The sequence below is a fragment of the Bos grunniens genome, chromosome 29 (genome assembly GCF_055505025.1).
Source record: "Bos grunniens cultivar Pamir isolate PY7600 chromosome 29, Bosgru_T2T1.0, whole genome shotgun sequence".
Lineage (NCBI taxonomy): Eukaryota > Metazoa > Chordata > Mammalia > Artiodactyla > Bovidae > Bos > Bos grunniens.
In genome coordinates, this window is record NC_141193.1 from 21,645,131 (window position 1) to 21,670,791 (window position 25,661).

The 25,661-nt window shown below is 49.7% G+C and overlaps 1 long non-coding RNA gene and 1 other non-coding gene across 2 annotated transcripts; both read left to right on the forward strand.

Moving 5' to 3' along the window:
- Positions 1-18,806: 18,806 nt before the first annotated feature.
- On the forward strand, positions 18,807-25,450 carry LOC147342242 (uncharacterized). The gene is made up of 2 exons (XR_015157792.1): positions 18,807-23,651; positions 25,035-25,450. It is a non-coding gene; the product is annotated as an uncharacterized LOC147342242 (long non-coding RNA).
- On the forward strand, positions 21,683-21,877 carry LOC147342243 (U2 spliceosomal RNA). The gene has a single exon (XR_015158191.1). It is a non-coding gene; the product is annotated as a U2 spliceosomal RNA (small nuclear RNA).
- Positions 25,451-25,661: the final 211 nt, after the last annotated feature.

Here is a 25,661-nt window from a genome sequence, read left to right on the forward strand (position 1 = left end):
TCATTCCTTCCAAAGAAATCCCAGGGCTGATCTCCTTCAGAATGGACTAGTTGGATCTCCTTGCAGTCCAAGGGACTCTCAAGAGTCTTCTCCAACACCACAATTCAAAAGCATCAATTCTTCGGTGCTCAGCCTTCTTCACAGTCCAACTCTCACATCCATACATGACCACAGGAAAAACCATAGCCTTGACTAGATGGACCTTTGTTGGCAAAGTAATGTCTCTGCTTTTGAATATGCTATCTAGGTTGGTTATAACTTTCCTTCCAAGGAGTAAGCGTCTTTTAATTTCATGACTGCAGTCACCATCTGCAGTGATTTTGGAGCCCAGAAAAATAAAGTCTGACACTATTTCCACTGTTTCCGCATCTATTTCCCATGAAGTGATGGGACCGGATGCCATGATCTTCGTTTTCTGAATGTTGAGCTTTAAGCCAACTTTTTCACTCTCCACTTTCACTTTCATCAAGAGGCTTTTGAGTTCCTCTTCACTTTCTGCCATAAGGGTGGTGTCATTTGCATATCCGAGGTTATTGATATTTCTCCCAGCAATCTTGATTCCAGCTTGTGTTTCTTCCAGTCCAGCGTTTCTCATGATGTACTCTGCATATAAGTTAAATAAGCAGGGTGACAATATACAGCCTTGACGTAGTCCTTTTCCTATTTGGAACCAGTCTGTTGTTCCATGTCCAGTTCTAACTGTTGCTTCCTGACCTGCATACAAATTTCTCGAGAGGCCGATCAGGTGGTCTGGTATTCCCATCTCTTTCAGAATTTTCCACAGTTTATTGTGATCCACACAGTCAAAGGCTTTGGCATAGTCAGTAAAGCAGAAATAGATGTTTTTCTGGAACTCTCTTGCTTTTTTGATGATCCAGCGGATGTTGGCAGTTTGATCTCTGGTTCCTCTGCCTTTTCTAAAACCAGCTTAAACATCAGGAAGTTCACGGTTCACATATTGCTGAAGCCTGGCTTGGAGAATTTTGAGAATTACTTTACTAGCGTGTGAGATGAGTGCAATTGTGCGGTAGTTTGAGAATTAGAAAGAAATAAATTATTACTATACGCAACAACTTGGATGAATCTCCAAGAAATTGTGTTGAGTGAAAAAAGTCAATCCCCAAAAGTCACACTGTGTATAATTCAATGTATGTGATATTTTTTAAATAAAAAAATTTTAGAAATAGAGGGCAGACTAGCGATTGCTACTGAAAAGAAATGAGGTTGGAGAGGCGGGTGGGAAGAAGGTGGGTGTGGTTATAAAAGTACAACATGAACGGGCCGTCCCTGGAGGTCCAGTGATTAAGACTCTGTGCTTCCAATACAGGGGGTATAGGTTTGACCCCTGGTTGGAAAACTAAGATCCCACATGCTGTAGGGCATGGCCAAAGGGAAAAACATTTTAAGTACAATGTAAGGATCCTCATGATTTACCATTTTTCTAACCTTAAAAAAATAAATAATAACTTTATTGAGTTACAATTCACCTACTATACAATTCACCCATGAAAGTATATACAAATCAATGATTTTTAATATACTCACAAATATGTGTATTCATTCTCACAGTCAAATTTAGAGCATTTTCATTACTCTGAAAAGAAACCCCATAGCTACTAGAAATCATTCTCTCCAACTTCCCCCAACAGCTCTAGGCAAACACCAGTCTATTTTCTGTCTCTGTAGATTTGTCAGTTTCGTGTATTTAATTTAAATGACATCATGCATATGGAGCACTCCCTTCTTGATAGCTATCGCTACAGGCTCTTAGCTGGCTTCCCCTTGGCCGGTCTTGGCGGTGCTCCATCCGTACCACACAGGGAAATAAGAGCGATATTATTATGTTGTCCTTCAGTTCTTTACTTAAACTTCTCCAGTGGTTTCTCATCACTCTTGGGATCGCATCTCAACCCTTCAGCACAAAAAATCCTGTGGGATCTGGTTTCTGTCAGTCCAGCCTCCTTTCTCCTTCCCACTCCTCGTCTTTATGCTGTAACATTGAAGTTCATTGTTCTGCCTCCCAGAACTCGGAGGGTTTCTCATGGCTCTGCATCTTTGTTCTTGCTCCTTCCTCTGTCTGTGTTCCTATTTCTTGGCTTGTCTGCCTGAAAAACTCCTATTCATCTTTCCAGGTGTAACTAATGTGCTGCCTCTTCCTGGCAGCTTTCCTTGATTTCTCAAGGCAACTGGAATGCTCTTTCCCTCATCTCCCTCTGCCACACTTCACCCCTGCCCCCATGTGAATCAGGACCTCACTTTTAGTGCCAATGTGAACTTGAGGCCTTTGTCCACCTCTACATCTAAGCCTCTCGAGAGGAGGGCAGTATCCAGATCTTTCCATCTTTGTACCTTTTATACAAAGTGCAGAGTCTGACCTTATAATAGGTACTTGATAACTGTTTAATTGGTAATTATGCCTAGCTTTTATTAAGCACTTTTACTAAGGCCAGAAGGAGTGCTAAGCCCTCTAATTTATTCTGTGATTTGGTTCACACAATCACCCCATGAGGTAGATGTCCTTTTCTATTTTATTTTACTTTATTGTATTGTATTTTATTCTCCTGGTTGTGTCACATGGCTTGTGGGATCTTAGTTCCTGGAAGGGATTGAACCCCAGGCCATGGCAGTGAAAGTACTGAGTCTAATTCCTGGACTGCCAGGGAAGTCTTAATGCCTATTTTATAGATGAGAAAGCTGAGGCTTAGAGGAGAGCCGCAACTCTCCCAAGCTAGTAAGTGCCTCAGAGGCAGTGTGAGCCACACTCCCACTTAAAGGTGCATGCATGCTGCTATTTGCAGCCCTTCTGTGGTTAAACACTCAGCACGGGGCTTCTGGTGTAGCTCCCAGCCTTCCACACTGTCCACCCTGCTCAGCCCATCAGTACTTGCAGTTAATGGGCCTCTACCTGTTGCCTTGGGCCTTGAGTCCGGCCCTTGGTGAATGAGATTTCCGCATTCACAGTTCAGCCAGGCCTTTCTCCTAAGTCAAAATCCTTTCTCACTGCTAGAGTCCCACCACCCTGCCCAGACTCCTGTAGATCTGATGCCCAGTTTCCTGGCTAAGAGTTATGCTTCCTATGTTTTACACACACACACACACACACACACACACACACACACACACACAATGGAATATTACTCAGCCATAAAAAGAACAAAATGTTGCTACCTATAGCAATATGGGCGGACTTGGAGGGCATTCTACTGAATGAAATAACTCAGAGAAGGGCAAACACTGGATGATATCACTTATATGTGGAACCTAAAAAATAAGACAAACTAGTGCATATGACAAAAAAGAAGCAGACTCACAGGTACAGAGAACAAACGAGTGGTGACCAGTGTGTGGGGGGCAATACAGGGATGGGGGAGGGGGAGGTACAACTATTGGTTCAAGACAGGCTCAAGGCTGTATTGTACAACATGGGGGATATAGCCAATATTTTGTAATAATGTAAATGGAAAATAATCTTCAAAAATTATGTAAACTTTTTTTTAAAAAAAGAGTTCTGCTCAATGTAAAAGAAAAGTGAAAATACACACAATTTGTAATTCCTGTTCTCACTTCTGTTCGGGGTGTTTTATTCTGATTTTTTCTTTTTACTCTTAAGTCTATTATATATATATCAGTTTTGTTTTTCCCAAGAGCTAGATGTTAGAGTTTCACAAATAAAATGTTTTTTTCTATATTCAAAAAATAAAAATAGACTAATGTCTTGTTATATGTCAATTATACCTCAATTTGACTTTTGTCATTAAAAATAATAAATAAAAAAACAAACAGACAAAAAAATAATGAGTTCTGCTTCCTGACACCTGCAGATGTAAAGCCATCAGCAGTCAAGGATGCTTACTTCCCAGGCTTGTCTAGCCAGTAGGTCTGTGTTGGGCCTTCTGACCTGGTGTGCACCCCAGGCCGGGCCACACCCCCAGCTCTGATGTGAACACTTCCTGCATCGACACAGCAGTCTTAGCACGCCTGCCACCTAGCCCAGGGCCTCCTTGCTTTGCTCTGAGTCTCCTCGTCCTGAGTTAAGACCTCGTTGTTTCCTCACACTGACAGAAGCTCAGGGACCAGAGAGCAGGTGGAGACAGAGGATGAGACCTTGGAAAGGCCTATGAGTGCTGATCGGGGAAACGCCAGGACAGAGGTCTCCAGCCGGTGGTCCCCCATACCCGCAACTGGAGAGTTCACACCTGACTCAGCCACGGGCCCACTCTGTGCTTTTTCTCCCTCTGCTGCTGTTTGCTTGTCATTTCGGCAAAGCTACAGTGAACGTACAAGGAACGTGCTCCTGACAACAGGATTAATACTTTAAATCCAGCTTTGATTGCCCTTAATGATCACTAGTATCTGACTACAGAAATTATATTAACAATATGCAGTCACTCATGAAGAAAACTTGGACTTCAGGAACACACTTCAGGAACACACTGATTGATCTCAACAGGGAAACTGTTTTAAAAGCTAATGCCTCATTTTGTGGGTCATTTTTCTATAATGCACTTTCCCACATTTCATCTTGTTCCAATTTGGTTCATTTTTTTTTTTCCATACAATAAGGGGGAATAGAGTTAGGATTGAATTAGTATAAACATGCTAATTAGTTAGTATGAATTATTAGTTCTTCTGCACCCCGCAGCAGAAGGGATGCTGGAGACCTCACATAAGGCAATCGATTCATCTTTAAAACAACCACCTAAAGATGAGGATTTTAGAGACAGGAGTCTGGTAACTTGCACACTGTCCTGAAGCTAATAACAGAAAGGCCAGGACCTGAAACCAGATCTGCCTGGTGTTAGCGCTTATGGCCCTGGGCTCTGTCCACTGTCCCTTGCCCTGACTTGGGCTCTGGGCTTCCACACAGGCTTAATAGCACCCACTCCCCTGAACCCTTCAAGGGGTTTGATTTTCTTAAGTGGATATTTTTTTAAGATTTTTTTTTTTAATGTGGATCAGTTTAAAAGTCTTTTCTGAATTTGTTACAATATTGCTTCTGTTCTATGTTTTAGTTTTTTGGCGGAGAGGCATGTGGGATCCTAGCTCCCTGACCAGGGATGGAACCCACACCCCCTGCCCTGGGAGAAGTCCCAACCACTGAACTGCCAGGGAAGTCCCCTGATTTTCTTGTGCATTAAACACAAATTCCTGGTGTTCCTCTTGAGTCCCGTTGGCCTAAGATGACTTCGCCTCTGCTGTTGCCTAGCTGGAATTCAAGCTCTAGGTAACGAGCCTTCCCAACCGACTCACTGATGGTGAGGTGCCTGGTGCTCAGCTGTGTGCTGGTTGTTGCAGGATGCCACCCTTCCTGAGAAGATAGGGTAACCCCTGGGTTGCCCCAGTGTACGGCCACTATAAACACGATGAGGACTCTTCTTCTGGGTCACCCAGGAGGACATCATTCCAGAACAAGGCAGAGACGTTACTATCTAACGGTCGTCTGTTGAGATTCGGCTGTCTGGATGGTGATTGTCTGCTTTAAACTGTCCTGACTACAGAGGGCCACCTCAAGTGAAAATGATCCAGAAGATTGGCAGGGGAAGGGGTCTTTTGGGGGAAGTAGAGAGAGTTCTGATCTTGCCTCCTGAAGACCCATTCATATATATATATATATATATATATATATATATATTTATATTTATACACACACACACAGTTACTATGTACTTTTTCTGTGCTTTGCAGTTTATTTTTATTTATTTAGCTTTTTTTTTTTTTTTTTTTGGCTACACAGTATGTGGAATCTTAGTTCCCAGACCAGGGTTCAAACCCTCACTCCCTGCATTAGAAACTCAGCATCTTAACCACTGGACTGCCAGGGAAGCCCCATTCTTAAGATCTTGGAGAAGCTGTCTTTTTTCCCAGGGCTCCCATTAGTTGAAAGAGTTTCTAGATCATCCTGAAGGTGCCCTTATATTCCGGCCACCCTCAGGGCTGACCTCACGCGATTCTTAGAAGAGGCTGGGGCTGGGGCTGCCAGAGCCAGCCTCTATGGAGCTTGGGGGCTGGGTCTCCAAGCACCGGGGCCCCTGATGTTCCAGCATCCTGGGGGAAGGTGGCAGTGTCAGCCACAAGGCTGAAGGTAGCTTGTCAGGGCCGGGGCCCCATGGGGCCTCTGCGGACGGCAGGGAGCACAGGCGTGCGTAAGCGTGCAGCGTGTTTATTTATTCTAGGAGCTGTTGCTAAGTCAGGGGTGTTTGCCAGCAGAGAGCTGCCTGAGTGCCGTGTTTGTTTACTTAGCAGAGTGCAGGGAAGGACAAGGCGAGAGACAAGTGCAGGCTCTGAACAACTGGAGCTGGTCCTGGGGGTACTATGAAAGGGCCCAGGCCTGGGTGCTGCTTGTTTGAGAGCGCCCCCTTCAGGCCCACTGGCTCAGGTGTGCCTTTCTTACCAGTTTGTCGGGATCCTCCGCCCAAGCAGGATAAAATTGCTAATCCCCCATCTTCCATCAGGGCTTCCCAAGTGGCACAGTGGTAAAGAATCTGCCTGCCAACAAAGGTTCAATCCCTGGATCGTAAAGATCCCCTGGAGGAGGAAATGGCAACCCACTCCAGTATTCTTGCCTGTAGAATCTCAGACAGTGAAGCCTGATGGACTACAGTCCATGGGGTTGCAAAGAGTTGGACACAACTGAGCACACGCTCAGATCTTCCCTTCGTGCTGGGGGTCTCCTGGTGGCAGGGTCCTGAGAAAAGGTGGAGGAGAAGTGGGAGGGGAGGGAGTGTAATGACAGGATAACTGATTCTAAGCTAGGCTCCACGGACCTTGGGCAGGTCACTTCACCACCCTGGGCCTCACCTGGTTCCTCGTCTGTAGAATGAGTGATTTCAGAGTCTCCTTGCAGCCCTGTGTCATTTCTTCCAGGACTTGGAGACACACACCAGCTGCTTCCCATCCCCTGGGGCCTGTGAGCACCAAGCCTCTGCTCTGGTCTCACCCCACTCCCTCCTCGCCCAAGAACACCCCCGCACCCCCACCCCGAGCTTAGACCAGCCTCTGGACCAGGCAACGCGTCTGTGTGAGGCTGAGGCCCACAGCCCCCTCGCCCCCTATCTATCCATCTTCCAGGTTATATATTGGCCACAGGTTCTCTGACTTCAGGAGAGAGAGAAAGAAAGGGGACAAACCAACAAGAGACCCTCCCAAGACCCTGTCTGCCACCGGCTACAGGCCAGGCAGGCCTGTTCCCCCAGAAGCCCGAGTTGGCTGGAGTTCAGAGTTGGTTCTTCCCAGCTGGGTGGCCCCAAGGACTCCCCAGAGGCATCTCCCTCCCTCTGCACTGCCCCAAGGCCCAGCAGTGCATCTGCTCAAGTCTCTAAGGGAGCACGGCCCCCCAAACACAGGCTGGCTGGCAGCCAGGGCTGGTATTCTGGCTCCTACACCAGCAAGGAGGGGTGGCAGGAAGGCCCTGCTAATCCCCCAGGGAGAAACCTCCTTGGCAAACAGAGAGGAGTGAGTGCCTGCCCTCCACCCCTGCCTGGGGCCATGGACGCCATACCCCAGGGTGTTCCAGGCAGGCTTTGTGTCTCGGTGCTCTGCTCACAGGTGTCGGGGCTGTGATCCCAGCTGAGCCTGTCGGGTAAGAAAGGGAGACCAAGTTCTTCCTTTTCAGGTTAAGGCTCTTGTGCAATCTATGGCTTACCCCAATTCGTCTCAAAAACCCAAAGGAATTATGAAGAAAAGAGGGCAGGTGGGTACATTGCCCTCTCCAGGCTCCAGGTTTCTCTAGATCCCAATAGCCTGTGGGCTTTCCTCAGTGTTTAAAGAGGAGGCCAGGACTGCCAGGCTGGGCTACTAATTATATTTATTTATTTGGGGCTGTGCTGGGTCTTCATTAGGGCTCGGGCTTTCTCTAGTTGCGGGGGTAGACTTCTCATTGCGGTGGCTTCTCCTGTTGTGCAGCACAGGCTCAGGGCGCAGGGGCTTCAGCAGTTGCAGCTCCCAGGCTCTCGAGAGTGGGCCCAGGAGTTGCGGTGCATGGGCTTAGTTGCTCTGCAGCATATGAGATCTTCCCCGACCAAGGATCGAACCCAGGTCTCCTGCATTGGCAGGTGTATTCACTACCACTGAGCCACCAGGGAAGCCCGGGGCTAGTAATTCCTTCTCCTTCCTCCTACCCATCACCCCACCACCCACCTCTGCCCCCAGCACACACACAAACTCACACACAGAGTCAGCCCTCTGCCAGTGAGGCTGCCACTCTTGCTGGTACCACATAGAAACAGATGAAGAGCTGGAAAAATCACCCCCAGGCCAAAGAGAATCAGTGTGGAAAAAGCTGAGGAGAGAGTGAAACCAGATACTGAGAAGGCAGCCAGTGGGGGAGGTGCCCCCCACCGCCCCGCAGACCTCCTGCCAGCCCCTCCTGGAACTAGAGGCTGGGTGGGGGTCCAGGCCACCCTTGGCCTGCCTTTCTCCCGCTTGTTCAACTGACGGGTCACCTGGGAGGGGCTGCCAGGCCCTGCTTCTAGGACCCTTAGTCTCAGATCTGGGAAACGAGAGTCTTTCCCAGAAGACAATCCCTCCTCTTGTTTGGCTGTCACTGGTGAGCGAGGTCTCAAGAAAACGGAAAGTGTTATTGAGCCGCTCATTCGTGTCTGGCTCTTGTGACTCCGTGGACTGTAGCCTGCCAGGTTCCTCTGTCCATGGAATTCTCCAGGCAAGAATACTGGAGTGGGTTGCCATTCCCTTCTCCAGGGGATCTTCCCAACCCAGTGATTGAAACCAGGTCTCCGGTACTGCAGGCAGATTACCATCTGAGCCATCAGGGAAGTCCAGAGTGAGGTCCCAAGGGTCGAGCTATTTCTTGCTTTCTCCTACTTGTCTCTGTCTCCACTTCCCTTCCGGCATGGAACCAAAGCCAGGAGTTGAATCTGGGATGTAAGTGGGCTCCCAAGAGCCAAAAGGAAGAAAATCTGGTCTTGGTTTGAGAGATCTCTATATTCCCAAGGGAGCCGGTGCCATGCACCTCATTTGAGCCTGGAGGGTCATTTAAGGGCCACTTCCAGGCCTGACTCAGTGCAGACCTCAATGCGGGAGGGGCTGGCATGACTCAGGTCACTGACAAGGGTCAGAAGGTAGAATTCCCTTGGTGTCTGCCCCTCCCCCTCCCCCTCCAGGCACAGTGTGGCTCTGGTATTCCCAAGGGGAATGCTTTAACCCAAACAAGGTCCCTTGTGTCCAGGTGGACCATTCCCAAACCCATTTCTATCAGGGATCATTTTCCTGAGACTTTTCAGGATGGGCAATCACAACCGAAGCTGGTTGTTTAGATCGGAAAATCTGGGTGTAGTGTCATTAGAGAAACCAGAAAGTCTCCTCACAGGAACTTTTTCTCCCCCAGCCCGTCCACTCCTCTCCCCTGAGTCATGACGATGAACAACTTGGACACAGGGCTTTCTCTGGGCCAAGTGCTCCCACAGCCCCTGTTCCTGCTGACCCTGCCCCTGCAAGATAACTGATATTCTGCTCCACCCATCAGAGGCCAGAACGCTCAGGGCAGCTGTGGCCCGCCTGGGACTGAGCAAGCATCAGGCAAAGGCAGGGCCTGACTTGAAATCTCGGGTTCTTTCCCTGGATCCTTTCTGCTGGCCGCCCAGAGATGGGGGCGGGATCAGCACCCTCCTGATCGTCCGTGGGATGAAGGGGCTGACTGCCCTCCAGCTGGGCCTTTGGTGATGGCCTCAGCCCTCGAAGATCCCTGGGAGGACTTCCTGCTCTCTTTCCTGGGTGTCTGCCAGGCCAAAGCTTGTCCTTTTCTCTCTCTGGGTCACCTGCCCCAAAGATCCTATGCTCCTTCTCTGCTTCTCCACTTTTTTAATTTTTTGGCTGGGTCTTCGTTGTGGCATGTGGGCTTTCTCTAGTTGTGGCAGGCAGGCTTCTCTTGTGGTGGTGCTTGGACTTAGCTGCTCCAGAGCATATGGGATCTTAGTGCCCCGGTATCCCCTGAGTTGGAAGGCAGATTCTCAATCAATGGGCCACCAGAGAAGTCCCTGCTTCTCCACTTCTTCCCCTTGATATTCTTGCCTCTCTTTCAGAAGTGAGGGCAGGAGTCACCCCAGTGAAGGTGCCAGCACTCCCGGGGTGCTTGACTCTAGCGCTGCCTCATGTCCTTCATTTTTGCTGTGGCCTCAGCATGGAAACTGATTTCTGTTGGATGCTTCGGGACTTGTAAAGAACCCCCAGTACCTACTCCCACATTCAGATTCACTACGTGACCTTGACCCTTAGACTCACTACGTGACCTCGAACGGTAATTTAGACTCTTCTGAGCCTTTCTGTTCTGGAGCAAGACAACCCAACCCAAATCTAGACCTGAGAGGCAGAAGCGAGGTGAGAGGCACAGAACGTATCCTTTTTTCCAGAGCAGAAGTCAGTTCCCATCCATCCGGTTCCCTAAGGCAGCCGTTCCCTTCACCCAGTGACCTTTGCCTCCCCACCCCAGGCCTCTCAGGAAAGGTGATTGTGCGAAAGCCAAGTTTATCTCAAGAAATGCAATGAATATCTTGGAGGGAGTGGGGTGAGGAGGAGGTTTTATCCAAAACACATGTTATTGCCACTATTCTAGTTATCTTGGATATTTCCTGCATGTTTGTCACCATGGTAACTGACTCGGCATGAAACCTCGCTTGCCGGGCCCCGGGGTCGGCAGAGCGGCCATGTGGTGTCAATTTGGGCCTCGTGCTGCTTTTCTGTCTCTCTGTCTCCCCCAGCTCGGGTCTCTCTGTCATTTTTGTCTCTGTCTTTCCTCAGCCTGTCTCTGGGTCTTTCTATTTTTCTTCTCCCAGGAAATAACAGCTTGTGCTTCCCTGACTGCTGTAGGTGGAGACAGCCCTCCCTCAACTCCTCCTGGCATCCACGGCTAAGGACATCCCAGAAGGGATGAAGCACGGGAACTGCAGGAGCTTGGCCTTGAGCTAGGGAAGGGCTCAGCCAGGCTCTGGGCTCTTTGACAGACTGGCTCCCTGCCTGCTGAAGGCCCCTGGGAAGGAGGGGCTTAGGTTCTGGGAGACACTGGTTAGAAGGATGTGGGCTTTTTCTTTTAAACATAGGTTTAAATTAAAAAAATAATGAAGCAGCTCTTTTTTTTTTTTTCCTCTTTTTTAAAAACTTTTATGTTTTGGCCACGTTATGTAGCATGCAGGGTTTTAGTTCCCTGACCAGGGGCTGAACTGGTGTTCCCTGCATTGCAAGCACAAAGTCTTTTTCTTTCTTTTTTTTTTAACTTCTTATTTTTGTATTGGAGTACGGCCTCAGAACAATGTTGCAATAATTTCAGGTGGACAGAAGGGACTCAGCCATACATATACATGTATCCATTCTCCCCCAGATTCCTCTCCCATCCAGGCTGCCACATGACATTGAGCAGAGTTCCCTGGGCTCTACAGTAGGTCCTTGTGGGTTATCCATTCAAAATATAGCAGTGTGTCCATGTCAATCCCAAACTCCCTCACTATCCCTTCCTTTCATCCTTTACCCCAGCAACCATAACTGTGTTCTTTAAGTCTGAGTCTCTTTCTGTTTTGTAAATAAGTTCATCTGTATCATTTCTTTTTAGATTCTGCATGTAACTGACATCATATGACACTTCACAGTCTGACTTAATTGACTCAGTATGACAATCTCTAGATCCATCCATGTTGTTGCAGCTGACATTATTTCATTCTTTTTAATGACTGAGTAATATTCCGTTGTGTGTGTGTGTGTGTGTGTGTGTACACTACATCTTCTTTATTCTCTGTCGATGGACATTTAGGTTGCTTGCATGTCTTGGCTACTGTAAACAGTGCTGCAATGAACACCGAGGTGTATTGTGTATATACCCTTTCAGACAATGTTTTTCTCTGGATATATGCCCAAGAGTGGAATCGCAGTGTCGTACAGTAACTCTGCTTTTAGTTTTTAAAGGATTCTCCACACTGTTTTCCACAGTGGCTGTATCAGCTTACATTCCCACCGACAGAGAAGAAGGAGTCCAGAAGCATGGAGTCTTAACCCCTGAACCACCGGGGAAAGTCCTAGGATTTGAGCTTCTGATCCTGACATTCCCTGTGTGTGGAAGCTCTGCTTCCCAGAGCTCTCCTTTCCTGGACTTTTGGAGAAGAGATAGGTGTAGAGTGATAGAGCCAGGGAAAGAGAGCTAAAAGCCATGCAAGAGAAGCAAAGAGAAGCTAAGGAGTCCCCCAGAAGGAAGGGCTGTAAGGTATCCAGGTAGGCTGGCTTCCCGGGGCCCTCGGGGCTCCCAGTCCTTCCCCTAGGGCTGTGGGTGTGGCAGAGCCATCATGGACAGCAGTGTCGCTCCGCGGGGACATGGGGCAACAGGGAGGGTGTTGACAACCACAGCCTGGGAGGGAGCTGGGCCAGCCATCTGGAAAAGGCCATGTGAGCAGACGGAATATAAACAGGCAGCTCCACGGGAGGTGAGGGTGTCTCCTGGCTCCCCCACCCACTTCTGCCCTTGGGTCTTCCTTCCCTCCCTGCCTAGGAGGCCTGGCAGCTCTTGCCAGCTGCTCTCTACCAAGTGTCTGCAGCCACACCCTCCGGAAAGGCCTTTCCAGACAACCTCCCCAATTCGTCTTCATTCATCCTTGGTTGTTTCTGATCAGGTCTGGTGCCCACCCCCTGAACAAGGTAGGCCTGGGCACTCTACTGACCCAGATATTCAGGCAGGATTGGCACTTCCCATGGGACTGCTTGGAGGAGAGAGGAGAAGTGGCGTCAGACTCAGAACCTGGTGGCTGAATCAGGAACTGCCACCATCACGGCTCCCACAGGCTCAGCCCCCTAGATTGATGGGCCCCAGGATGAAAAGGAAGAGGCTGGCCAGGCAGCCACTGGGCAGGGCCCCGAGGGCAGTAGTCTGCTGTCACACGGCCAGCATCCAGGAGAATATAGCACATCAGCCTTCTCTTGGGCCAGTGCCTTTCAAAGAGGTTCAATCCTGTGGATGAAACAGACCAGCAGGAAGACAGTCAGAAGAGGCTCTGGGAGTCAGCCAATAGACTACAGGGGCCCCCTGGGCTCTGAGAGGGTCCCGGGGCCAGGGGACAGGGACAGGTCCCAGAGAGAGGGCCTGTCCAGAATTAGGTGGTATGTCAGAGCTTCAGTCAGACTGGACAGGATTCAGGAGAGGCTCTGTTTCCAGGGAGGCACTGAAAGGCCAAATGGGAAACTGAGACAAGACCAAGTTAGCCAAGGCTCGGGGGCAACAGTGGGTGGGCAGGCTGAGGCGTGTCCAGTGTAGAGAAGCAAGCAGACACGGCTGGACATCGAGCTCCCCCACTCAGCCTTGGACAAGCTTGAGAATTCGCTAAACCTCAATGTGCTCATCTGTGAAATGGAAAACATACCGATTTTGCAGATTCAGGGAGGCCTGGTGTGCTGCAGTCCATGGGGTCGCAAAAAGTTGGACACCACTCAGCGACTGAACAACAGCAGCTAAGGAGTAACTAAGATGTTCCCTAGCGGCACCACTGGTAAAGAACCAGACTGCCAACGCAAGAGATGTAAGAGACATGGGTTCGATCCCCGGGTTGGGAAAATGCCCTGGAGAAGTACATGGTAACCCACTCCAGTAGTCTTGCCTGGAGAATCCCACGGGCAGAAGAGTCCATGGGGTCACAAAGACTCAGACACGACCAAGCGACTTAGCACGCACACACAAGATGTTCTTTAGAAAGAACAGTGTCTAAGAGCCCATGGGAGGTGGCTGACAGAGCTCTTGCTTCCCCGGAAGGGGAGATGGTTCCACACCCTTCCCCTAAGACTAGTATGCTTCTTGGTTTTGTTAGGATTAGCCCAGAACCTGTCTGGACTCGAGTGGGTGGGGCCAGTGCTGACAGCTGAAAGGAGAGAGCAGGGTTCTGAGCCTGGAGATCAGGGGTGAGGGCTGGGATGGCTGGCTCCCACCTGGTGCCCAAGGAGGCAGTTATAAATGGAAGTAGTTTGTCTGGGGGAGTCCCTGGCAGTGTGCTGGAAACCAAGCCGCAAGCATTCAAATCCACCCCTCTTCCCAGGGGGCCATGCAAGCCTTGCTAAGACAGGCGGCTGAGGTCCCCAAGCCACAGTGTCTAACAAACGCATCCAAAAGGATCGGGGACCCAGCGTGTGGTGGGGTGGACACCTGATCCAGGCAGCAGGAGCCAGGGTGGGAAACCAAGGATGGGGACGGAGCGGCCTGAGCGTGGGACAGAAAGCAAGGGCTTCAGGCAGGCGACTGGCCAGGCCTGGGAGGGCCAGGCCGGGGAGAGACACGCCGGGCCACGTGGCCTCAGGGATGGTCCCTCTTTCCGGCCAGGCCGGGGAGAGACACGCCGGGCCACATGGCCTCAGGGATGGTCCCTCTTTCCAGTCTGTGTCTCCAGCTCCACCCAAAGTCCAGGGCAGTGGCCTTTGGTCCTCACACGGCCCTGTTATCTGGAGTGAGTGAGTGAGCAGCCCTCTGTTTTCCTGCTGGACGAGTGATGCTGGGGACAGAGGAGGGGCTTGTGATGAGGAGGCTGGGTGCTGGTGCTTCGGGAGAACAGGTGGTTGGGAGCAGCGCAGGGCACACAGGAGAAGGGCAGTAAGGGCCGAGACAGCTGCCTGGGGCTCCAGGCCTGGGGCGGGGCTCCAGCTCACCCCACATGGGGCCACAGGGATTTGGGTGGGAGGCAGGAGCTTGCACCCCTCCTCTAGGTCTTCCCCACAGAGACCACAGCTCAGGACCCAGCTGTCCCCTCCCAGTGACTCACGCCTGGCTGCTGTCCTGCCCACGCCCAGGGCGGGTCCGGTGCCCCAGCACAGGAAGGGCTGTGGCGTGGGTGCAGAGGACAGGGCGTGGTCGGGGACCTCGGGGTGGAAGGAGACATCCAGGCCGAGAAGCCCTGGCACCTTCCGGATGGGTCAGCCTGTGCCACCTCAGCAATGTGGCTTTGGGCTGCGGTGGGAGTCTGTCCCCCTCCCTCCGCACGGAGCACAGCAGGCCACTTGTTTCTCAATAGCAAATGGCACTATGTCATCACCACAGGGTGGATGTGCATTTTTGTCCTATTTGCTGGAGTCGTGGGTAGATAGCAGTGGGGACCTGCAGGCTGGGCCAGGGATGGGGTTTGCGGGACCCAGGACGGGGCTGCAACCACATAGGGCAAAGCCTTCAGAGGCCTCAGGAAGCCACAGTCCCTGCTGGAGCCCAGGGGCAGCTCTGCAGAGACATGAGGAAAAGAGAAACAAATGAAGCTGTGCATGCATGCTAAGCTGCTTCAGTTTTGTCTGAGTCTGTGTGACCTCATGGACCGTAACCTGCCAGGCTCCTCTGTCCGTGGGATTCTCCAGGCAAGAATACTGGAGTGGGTTACCACTTCCTCCTCCAGGGGATAATCCTGACATGGGGATCAAACCCACATCTTTTTACATCTCCTGCACCTGCAGGGGGCTCTTTACCACTAGCGCCACCTGGGGAGCCCCCAGAGAAGCTAGGATTAGTTATTGGCCGTAATTATTGTTAATAGTAATGACTAGCACAGAGTCGGACACGACTGCAGCGACTTAGCAGCAGCAGCAGCAGCAGCACAGAGAAGAAAATGGCAACCCACTCCAGTGTTCTTGCCTGGAGAATCCCACAGACAGAGGAGCCTGGTGGGCTACAGTCCATGGGGTCACAAAGAGTCAGACACGACTGAGTGACTAATGCTGAATGACTAGCATTCATCTCCTGAGGGCTGGCCTGAGCGATGTGGCTTGTGTATATTATTTCTTAAATTCTCCCAATAATTCAGTGTTACAGGTGAGGAAACTGAAGCTCAGAAAGGTTAAGTAAAGGTCCTCATTGCCATAACGATCAAGCATTAGAGCCAGGATTTGAACCCAGGCTTTCTGATATTCTGACATCTTTTGTGTTATAAAAAAGTGCTTCTACCAAGGTCTGACTTTTTTTTTTTTTGCCCTGGGCACAGTCCGTTAAAGCTTGAGAGGCCTTTCTCAGAAAAATGTTTTTTATAAAAAATGGAATAGATTCACAAAGGAAACCAATTACACTGAAATATAGTTGTCAAGACATGAAGAAAGGGGATATAGTATTATATGTGCTTTTTATGAACACATTAAATAGCAAGATCTAATAACTATCGTAGTCTCAAAATGGTGATGGATGCAAAAGTATTTCATGATATCAGAGAAAACTGCTGTGTGATTTCTATTGGTGGCAAAGCTGTGGGTTTTGATAACGCAGACATTCTTTTTTTAGTTAATTAATTAATATTTTTAGGTAATTAATTACTCTTCTTTTAAACTAATGAATATTCTTTTAATTAGTTGGTTAATTTTCTTCTTAGTAATTCTTTTAGGTAATTCTCTTAGATAAACCAATTAACTCTTTTCAATTAGTTAATTAATATTATTTTAGTTGATTAATTTTTTTTCAAAGTTAATTGATTAATTAACTGAAAAAAAGAATATCCATGTTATTGGTATCCACAACTTTACCATCAGGAGAAATCACACAGCAGTTTTCTCTGATATCATGAAATATTTTTGCATCTATCGCCATTTTGAAATTAGGATAGGTATTAGATCTTATTATTTAATGTGTTCATAAAAAGCACATGTAATACTATGTCACACGTCTCCATGTTTTGAGCACCATATTTCAGTGTGACTGGTGGTTGTGCTGGGTTTTCACTGCTGCGTGGCTTTCTCTGGTCATGGTGAGCGGGGGCTGCCCTCACTGCAGTGCGCGGGCTTCCCACCGCACAGCTTCACTGGTTGCAGGGCACAGGCCCTGGAGCGCAGGAGATAGTGGAGGGCAGAGAAGTCTGGGGTGCTGCAGCTCATGGGGTCACAAAGAGTCAGACACAACTGAGAAGCTGAACAACAGCAAGGAGCTGATAGCATCCCTTGCTTGGCTGTCCCGAGGCATGTGGAATCTTCCCAGACTCAGGATCGAACCCATGTCCCCTGCATTGGCAGGCGGGTTCTTATTCACCGCCAGGGAAGTCCATGGATAGTCTTAACTGAAAGCAATGTCATGTTTCAGTTAGAGAACTGTGAAAATAAAGGTGTGATTTTTTTCCCCCTCATTATGTTCCCAGGCCCCCAGATTTCTGAGGATGAGTCAGAGGTTCAGACTCTAAGCAGAGCTAGAAACCTCTCTTTTTGCCCTGGTGGCAAGGGGTGTGCAGACTACTTCCAGACTGTGGAGCTCTGTGCCTGCTGGGGAATCTTGAGTGGCTCCTTAGCCCAGCTGTAAATAATCTGTCCTTGTGACCTACCTGGGCTTTGGGGCTTAGTGAACAAAATTACAGAAGACCCAGTTAAAATTGATTTACAGGTCAACAATAATAATTGTTTAGTATAAGTACATCCCATGAAATATTTGGGACATATTTATTGTATTATTTTTCCATTGCCATGCAACACAGGTAGCAGCTTAAACAGTACAAATTCTTTAGCTCCAAGTTCTGTGGGTCGGAACTCAGCCCGTGTGACTCATGGGGGTCCTCTACCTAGAGTCTCACAGACTGCAATCAAGATGTTGGTCAGGCTGCATTCCTTTCCAGAAGCTCTGGGATGTACCCGCTCCTCCTCCTCTGAGTTTCTGAGTTCAGTTCCTTGTGGTTGTAAGATGCAGAATCTGGTTTCCTTGCTGGTTGTTAGCAGCAGGATGCTATCAGCTCCTTGCTGTTGGTCAGCTTCTCAGTTGTGTCTGACTCTTTGTGACCCCTTGAGCTGCAGCACCCCAGACTTTTCTGCCCTCCACTATCTCCTGGAGTTTGCTCCAACTTATGTCCATTGAGTCGAGGATGCCATCCAACCATCTCATCCTCTGTATACCCCTTCTCCTCCCCACCTCCATCTTTCCCAGCATCAGGGTCTTTTCCAGTGAGCCAGCTCTTCCCATCAGGTGGCCAAAGTATTGGAGCTGCAGCTTCAGCATCAGTCCTTCCAATAAATATTCAGGGTTGATATCCTTTAGGACTGAATGAGCCTTGAAGGCCATCAAAATGACCGTGGTTTGTGTCCTGGGTGGGAAGGGAAGACTGTGGAAGTTTCTGAGCAGAGGGCTAGCATGATCTGCTTCAAGTATTAAATAGTCTTTGCAGCTACTCGACAGTGGGCATGATGTGTGCCCAGAACTGCCAGACAGGGTGTGGGATACATGGTCACTGCCCAGTACGGACCCCATCCACAGAGAACTGCAGCGCTGGAGAGACACAGCAAGGCGGTGTGTCGAGCAGCAAGAGCCGGGACTTTAAGACAGAACTCTGGATTTAAGTCTTCCCTCTTCTGCTTCTCAGCCTGAAAAGTTACCCAGATTCTCAGTTACTGCCGTGACCACACCTGCCTGATGGGGTGATTTTGAAGCCTGGCTCATCACACAATGCCAGCATCAGAAAAATAAAACAGTGGCTATGTTATTATTGAATAATAATATGGGGTGGTTTTAGACTCTTCATTGGAGGATCAGTTGGTAAAGAATCCACCTGCCATGTGGAAGACCTGGGTTCCATCCCTGGGTTGGCAAGATCCCCTGGAGAAGGGAAAGGCTACCCACTCCAGTATTCTGGCCTGGAGAATTCCATGGACAGTCCATGGGGTCACAAAGAGTCAGACACAACTGAGCTACCTTCACTTTCGAGGATGAAGATGGCAGCTGATGGTCTGGAGTCAGTGGTCCCCTTCAAGGCAGGGGAGACGGCTAACTACCAGAGGGATGGGGGTCAGGAGGTAGAGGAAGGGAGCTGGCAGAACCCAGGGGCTGGAGTAAGTGGTGGGTTCGAGGTCACAAAGACACACAGGGTGAGGTCAGCGGGACATTGAAGATGGAAGCTGGTGGAGGGGTAGGCTTGGGCAGGTGCAGGATCAAGCTGGTGGGAAGGCCTGATTCTGAAGAACACAAACAGGCGTTGTCTAATCGGAGGTGACAGGGAGCAGGAGAGGGACTGGAGGGAGGGAGGAGCACGACAGACCCACAGCCGGGCCAGAGGGTTGGGATAGAGTGGACCTTGGGCAGGTGTCCCAAGGCCAAGGATTGCAGGCAGAAGGAAGTAGGCCTGTTTGTCCTGAACCCTGATCTTTTAAGCAGCTGTCCCCCTCAGCCTAATGGACCACAGGAGGGGGTGGGGGATGCACGGGCTGTCCCTTCCCAAGGCATAATTTCCACCAGCATCCCATCAACTCTCTGAGAGCACAGGCATCCCAGGAGAGTCACAAAGTGGGGTGACAGGGTCTCTACCCCGCTGGGTGAGATGAGATGGTTGGATGGCATCGACTCAGTGGACATGAGTTTGAGCAAACTCCAGGAAATGGTGAAAGGGAAGCCCGGCTTGCTGCAGTCCAGGGGGTCGTGAAGAGTCGGACGCAACTGAGCGACTGAAAACCAACCGCCACTGGACGCAGCCCCCAGCTTTTCTCTCCCCACGTTCCCTGAACTGGGGTCTGTGCAGCCCTGTGGGGCTCCAGGCCAGTGATTTCCCACCTGGTCATTCCCAGGCTTCAAGTGTCCCGGGAGGCAGTTTTGGAGTTTTGGTGAGCTGTTTTAGTGTTTATAGACACGTCTAACAGAAATCATGTATTTTCTGTCATAAGGCTAACTCCTGTTCATCCTTCAGAAACCCAACTTAAATGTCCCCCCTCTGGGAAGCTTTCCTGACCTTTCACACGTCAGGATCCCAGCAGGAACAGATGGCTCATTGCAACTGCGTAACTGAGAGTTTCAGAAGGGACTACTGAAAAATCTATTGGCAGATAATGCATTGCCTCTATGCAGACTCAAAAAAAAAAAAAAATACAAATGAACTTATTTCCAGAACAGAAACAGACTCACAGACTTAGAGAAGGAACTTACGGCTACCAGAGGGGGTGCTCAGGGAGAGGGGTAGGCTGGGAGTTTGGGACGGACATGTACACACTGCTCTATTTAAAATAGATAATCAAAAAGGACCTACTACATAGCACAGGGAACGCTGCTCACTAGTCTATAATTACTTAAATGGGAAGAGAATTTGCGTAAGAATAAATAGATGTATATGGTAAAAAAAAAAATAACTATTGGCAGGATTAAGGGACATGAATGACAACATCTCAAGACCTCACCCACCCGAACTCTAAAGAGACAAGGGAAAGAGGCAGTGACCAGACCCCTGCAAGACCTGCTGTGATAGAAGGGGCTGCCTGGCAGGCTCTGTGGCCTTTAGAAGAGATCACAGCCTCAGCCAGCCCATGGTGGCTGATCAGGGAGGGAGCTGACACTCTCCCCAGGCCAGGGCCTCCCATTGGCAGCACCCACCTGGAAGCTGGAGGGCACAAGAGCCACCGACCCAGGCCTTCAAGTCAGGCCTCAAGGTCCAGGGCTGGGTGATCTGGGAGTACATGGATTTGGAGGGACAAAGGACAATATCCAGCCTACTTCTGGTGTTAGCTTGGGCTGCCATAATCAAATACCATAGACCGGATGGTTAATCAGTAGAAGCTTATTTCTCACCATTCTGGATGCTGGAAGTCCAAGATAAAGGTGCTGGTCAATTTGGTCCCTGGCAAGGACTTTCCTCCTGGCTTGTCGATGGCCACCTCCTCACTATGTCCCCACATGGGCTTTTTTCAGTGCACGCACATGGAGAGAGAGAGCTTTCCTATATCTTCTTATAAGGGCACTGATCCCAAAATGGGAAACCCCGGCCTCATGACCTCATCCAACTTTAATCACCTCCCAAAGGCCCACCTCCAAATACCTTCACGTTGGGAGCAGGTAGGGCTTCAACATATGCGTCTGGGGGGACACAGGCCACAATACTGCCTCAGGGTGGTTCTGCACTGACTTACAGTGTGACTTCGGATGACTTACTTAGCGTCTCTGGGCCTCAGTTTCTTCATTTGTAAAAGTAGGGTAACTATGAAGATTAAAAAAGATGTCAGGGAACACATAGTTTTTACAGGCAGAAGCCCAGTGTGTTTCCCTTTGCCTGGCAAAGCAATAAAGCTACCATTTCCCTGTTGGTGTTGTTCAGTTGCTAAGTTGTGTCTGACTTTTTGTAACCCCGTCAACTGTAGCATGCCAGACTCTTCTGTCCTCCACTCTCTCCTGCAGTTTGTTCAAATTCATGTTCATTGACTCTGTGATTCTATATAACCGTCTCATCCTCTACCATTCCCTTCTCCCTTTGCCTTCAATCTTTCCCAGCATTAGGGCCTTTTTCATTGAGCCAGCTCTTCCCACCAGGTGGCCAAAGTATTATAGCTTCAACTTCAGGAACAGTCCTTCCAATGAATACTCAGGGTTGATTTCCTTTAGGATTGACTGGTTTGATCTCCTTGCAGTCCAACAAACTCTCAAGAGTCTTCTCCAGAACCACAATTCGAAAGCATCACTTCTTTGGTGCTCAGCCTTCTTTATGGACCAACTCTCACATCCATACATGACTACTGGAAAAACTATAGCTTTGACTATACAGACCTTTGTCATCAAAGTGATGTCTCTGCTTCTTAGTACATTGTCTAGATTTGTCATAGCTTTCCCTCCAAGGAGCAAGTGTCTTTTAATTTCAGGGTTGCAGTCACCATTGCAGTAACTTTGGAACCCAAGAAAATAAAATCTGTCACTACTTCCACTTTTCCCCCTTCTATTTGCCATAAAGTGATTGGACTGGATGCCAGAAAAGAGAAAAGAAAGGACTTTCCTCATGGTCCAGTGGTTAAGAATCTGTCTTCCATAGCTTCTCAGCCTTTTGGCTAAGATCAAGTGTAGCATCTGTTCTTATCATTTTAATATCTGATACATCCTCTATCCGAGGACAATATATTAAATGGATTTTTGGAGCAGGCTCCAGGAGTTGATGATGGACAGGGAAGCCTGGCATCCTGCAGTCCATGGGGTTGCACAAAGTCGGAAAATGACTGAGCAGCTGAACTGAACTGAACTGAACTGAACTGGAGCAGGGATTTGGAGTAGAAGCTTGCTCCAGACACTCCACACATCAACCTGGTATTGCAATACTTCCAGGAATGGTGCACCCCCTCTGGGGAATAAAAAAAAAAGAATCTGTCAGCCAATGCAGGGAAAATGAGTTTGATGGATTCCACTTGCCTGGGGGCAACTAAGCCTGCGTGCCCCAACTACTGAGTTTGAACTCTAGAGCCTGTGAGTTCCAACTACTGAGCCCATGTGCCAGAGAGCCCGTGCTCTCAAACAGGAGAAGCCCACATACCGCAACTAGAGAGAGCCCGAGCAGCAATGAAGACCCAGCATGGCCAAAAATAAATAAATTTTTTTAAAAAGAAAAAACAATGAAAAAAAAAGGAGGGGGAAAAAAAAAGATATTGCACCCCCAACCTGGACAGCTGTTCAAGCAGCCTGAGAAATCCCACCATTTTCCATTCTGGCCACCACCCTCCACCCCACGTCTTTTCTTTTCTGTACCCAGTGACATGGGATTATGCTATTCCTCTGCTCAAAGCCTCACCATGGCTTCTTATTTCACTTAGAACACAATGCAGCTTCCTTATGGGGCTGCGAAGTCCGCCACCATCTCACAGCTGCGCTTCCGTTCTCAGCCAGGACTGTATTCCTCCCCCTTATCCCTGCCAGGTTTCAGATCTGAGCTTAAATGTCATTTCCTCAGAGGAGGCTTCCCAAAGCCCCCGAACTCCCCGTTATGTTCTCATGGTGGCTGTCCTTTCCCATCACAGCAGCAACTGCATCCGGGGAAAACATATTGCAACTCCTCATGGGATGGATTGGAGCTTCGTCGTGAGAGCAGGAAACTCGACTGGCTTCCCCACTGCTCAGTCCCGGTGGGCCCAGTGCAGCTCTTTTCCAGCACATATTTGTTAAAGGAATAACAAAGTAAAAGGTCTTCCCTGGAATGCCAGCAAGCTCTCTGGGGAGACGAAGACTGACACAGAAAACTGTTCAGCACAACGCAGGATAATTTGTGTCTAGCCCGTCTCCAGAGAGCTTGGCCCTCACCCTTGAGGCTTCAGGAATTCAGAGAAAGGAGGAAAGGGTATTAGCTACCTCGTGAAGACTCGGCTTGAGGTCACTCCTTCCAGGGAGATGGAAAACAGCAGGAAAAGTCACATTTGTCATGTGTCCACAATGTGCCAGAAACGTATCACACAACATCTCTTTAAATCTTCAGTTAAATCTTCTAGTTTTGCAAATGAGGAAACTGAGGCCCAGAGAGGTTAAGTAAGTCATCACCAAAGTCAAAGTCACGAAGTCACACAAAGTCACACACCAAGTCAGTGGCAGAGCCAGGATATCAAATCAACCAGGCCAGATGTCAAAGCTTGCATTTTTGCAACCAGGCTTAGTAGAATGAGAAGGGAGATGGTAAGAATTTACTCAGGTAAAGTGGGCAGTGGTTCAAATGGGGCTTGTAACAGAATAGCATCTAAACTACAGTAATTCTGAAAGCTGGGCTCGTTCTGATGCAGAGCACAGATCTTAAATGTTACCAGGTACATGTGGGTTCTGAAGGGTCCAGCAACAACGAGGACAGCGAGACCCACCCAGAGCAGCTGCAGCCCTCAGAGATGGCCCAGAATCGGACAAGCCCTGTAATGAGCATCTGGGCAGCACTCCCAGCATCTGACCTTGGAAGGAGGCTGCAGAGCTGTGGTTTGGGAGGTTTTCCTTCCTCAGCCAAGACCCCCTGGAGCCTGTTATAAGGACCCAGGTAAGGGAGCTAGGTGGTGTGGGGCAGCCAGTTCTGTCTTGATAAGGTGGGGGAGGAGAAGGAGGGGTCATTCCTGCCAGGCTGACCTCAGCGGGGTAATGTGATCAGCCTGTCATGGTTCTGAGCCCTGATTTGGGAAGAACAAAGAGGCCAGGCCCCTCTGCCTCCTCTAGCCCAGGAATGCAGCTGGGGCCAGGCCGTGACCAATCAGGAATGCAGGTTGGGAGTGCGGCACGAATGCAGTTTGTACAGCCAGGCGTTCCTGCCGCGATGGGAGCGGGCTCACAAAGCCAGTGGACAGGGCCCGCGCTTCCAGCTTTGATATCCCAGCCCTGCCTCTGGGGAGCCCCGCATCCCGGAGCTGTCTGGCCCCACTGCCCCATGGTGGCCCTCTGCGGTGGTGGTGGTGGTGGGGTGGAGAGTGAAAAGTCCAGATGCAGACACCCCAGCCCCAACAGTGCTCCCAGGTGCTCGCATCTCCTTGTCCGTCTCCATCGATCATCAATCTCAGGAAGTCTGAGAAATAGGCCCTGGAGGGCGGGCGGGGAGGGGGAGCTTGGCCGAGCCTCCTGCCTGCTCCTCAGGGGTTTGCGAGATGGATGCACAGACAGACAGACAGACAGATGTCCCACAGGAGAGGCTGCCAGGCCTCCGCAGCCGCTGCTGAAGACAGGTCCTAGAAGCCTCTTGAGGCTACCCTTTTCAGGGAGATAAATAATGTTGGGGTTGGAGGCGGGTGCTGACCCCTGAGCTGACTGTTGAATGCTTTCTGCATTCCAAAGCTCTTCACCTCTCCCTGCCAGCCCAGTTCCACCAGTGTGGGGTCCTCTGGGCCTACCCTTCTCTGCCCTCCCAATTACCCTCTGCCCCCACCCCTCCTGCAGTTCCTCTCTTCCTGGGTATTAGCAACCGGGGTGCTTCAGTGTTCACAAAGCACATCCATACACACTAGATCATCTGATCCTGAGAACCCTACGAAGTAGGTACTCTTGCCCTCATCTTATGCAGGTAGGGAAGAAGGAACAGAGGTGGTAGGAGTTCTGGAGGCAAGAGGTTAAAGGATATGAGAGGGAGTGCTCGTATGGATGATCCAGTTGCCTCAAGAGACAGCAGGAGTGGAGACGGAGAAGCTACCAGGGAGCCAGTGGTTAAAGGAGCCCACAATGTGGGGACCAGGAGCTTGAAACTTTCTCTCCCCAATGTCTGGAGCTCTGGCAGTGCTTAGTAAAAGCTTGCTGACTGATCGAATGTGCCCAGGGTTCTCTTGATCTTCCTGCCTTATACTTGCTCTTATGAAAAGACCTGAAAACTGCACTGACATATAAGTAACTGATGGCAGTTTTCAAATGATGCCCCTCAAAGGAGTCTATTCTTGTGTTACAGATCCCATTCCCATGAGCAGACCCTGGAGACTCTGCAATGGGAAGACCCAAAAGACAAGGACAGAGGAGAAGAGGGTTTGCCAAGGCTTCAGGGGCTCCCAGCTGGCGGTGGTGGGGGCGGGGGGTCAGAAGAAGGAGACTTCGATGGAGCAGAAAGGAAGCCCGGGAGAAGTTCTGGTGTCCCCTCCAAAGTTCCCCTCCCAGAGTCATAGAATGTAAGAGGCTGGGGGACCTTAGAAGTGATCCAGACCTTTGGTGAAGAAGAAAGGAAGTGGGGACTTCGCTGGTGGTCCAGTGGTCAAGACTTTGTACTTCCACTGCAAGGGGCACAGGTTCGACCCTGGTCGGGGAACTAATATCCCACATACCGTGTATTCCGACCAAAATAAATAAATGAAATCTCTACCATGGCCAAAATGCCCTATGCTTTTTTAAAAAGGAAGGAAGGAAGAGTTCCTTATTTCTCCCGTTCTGTGTATTGGTTTCATTCACTCAGGCCCCCTGGCAGCTCCTCGGTTTTTGTCATTCAGGCTTCCTAACCAGAAAGAAAACAAGGCTTCTCTCTCCTGGATGAGGTTGGTGTGAAGGATCCTGGGAATGGACTCTACGCTGGTCCAGCTTGATGGAT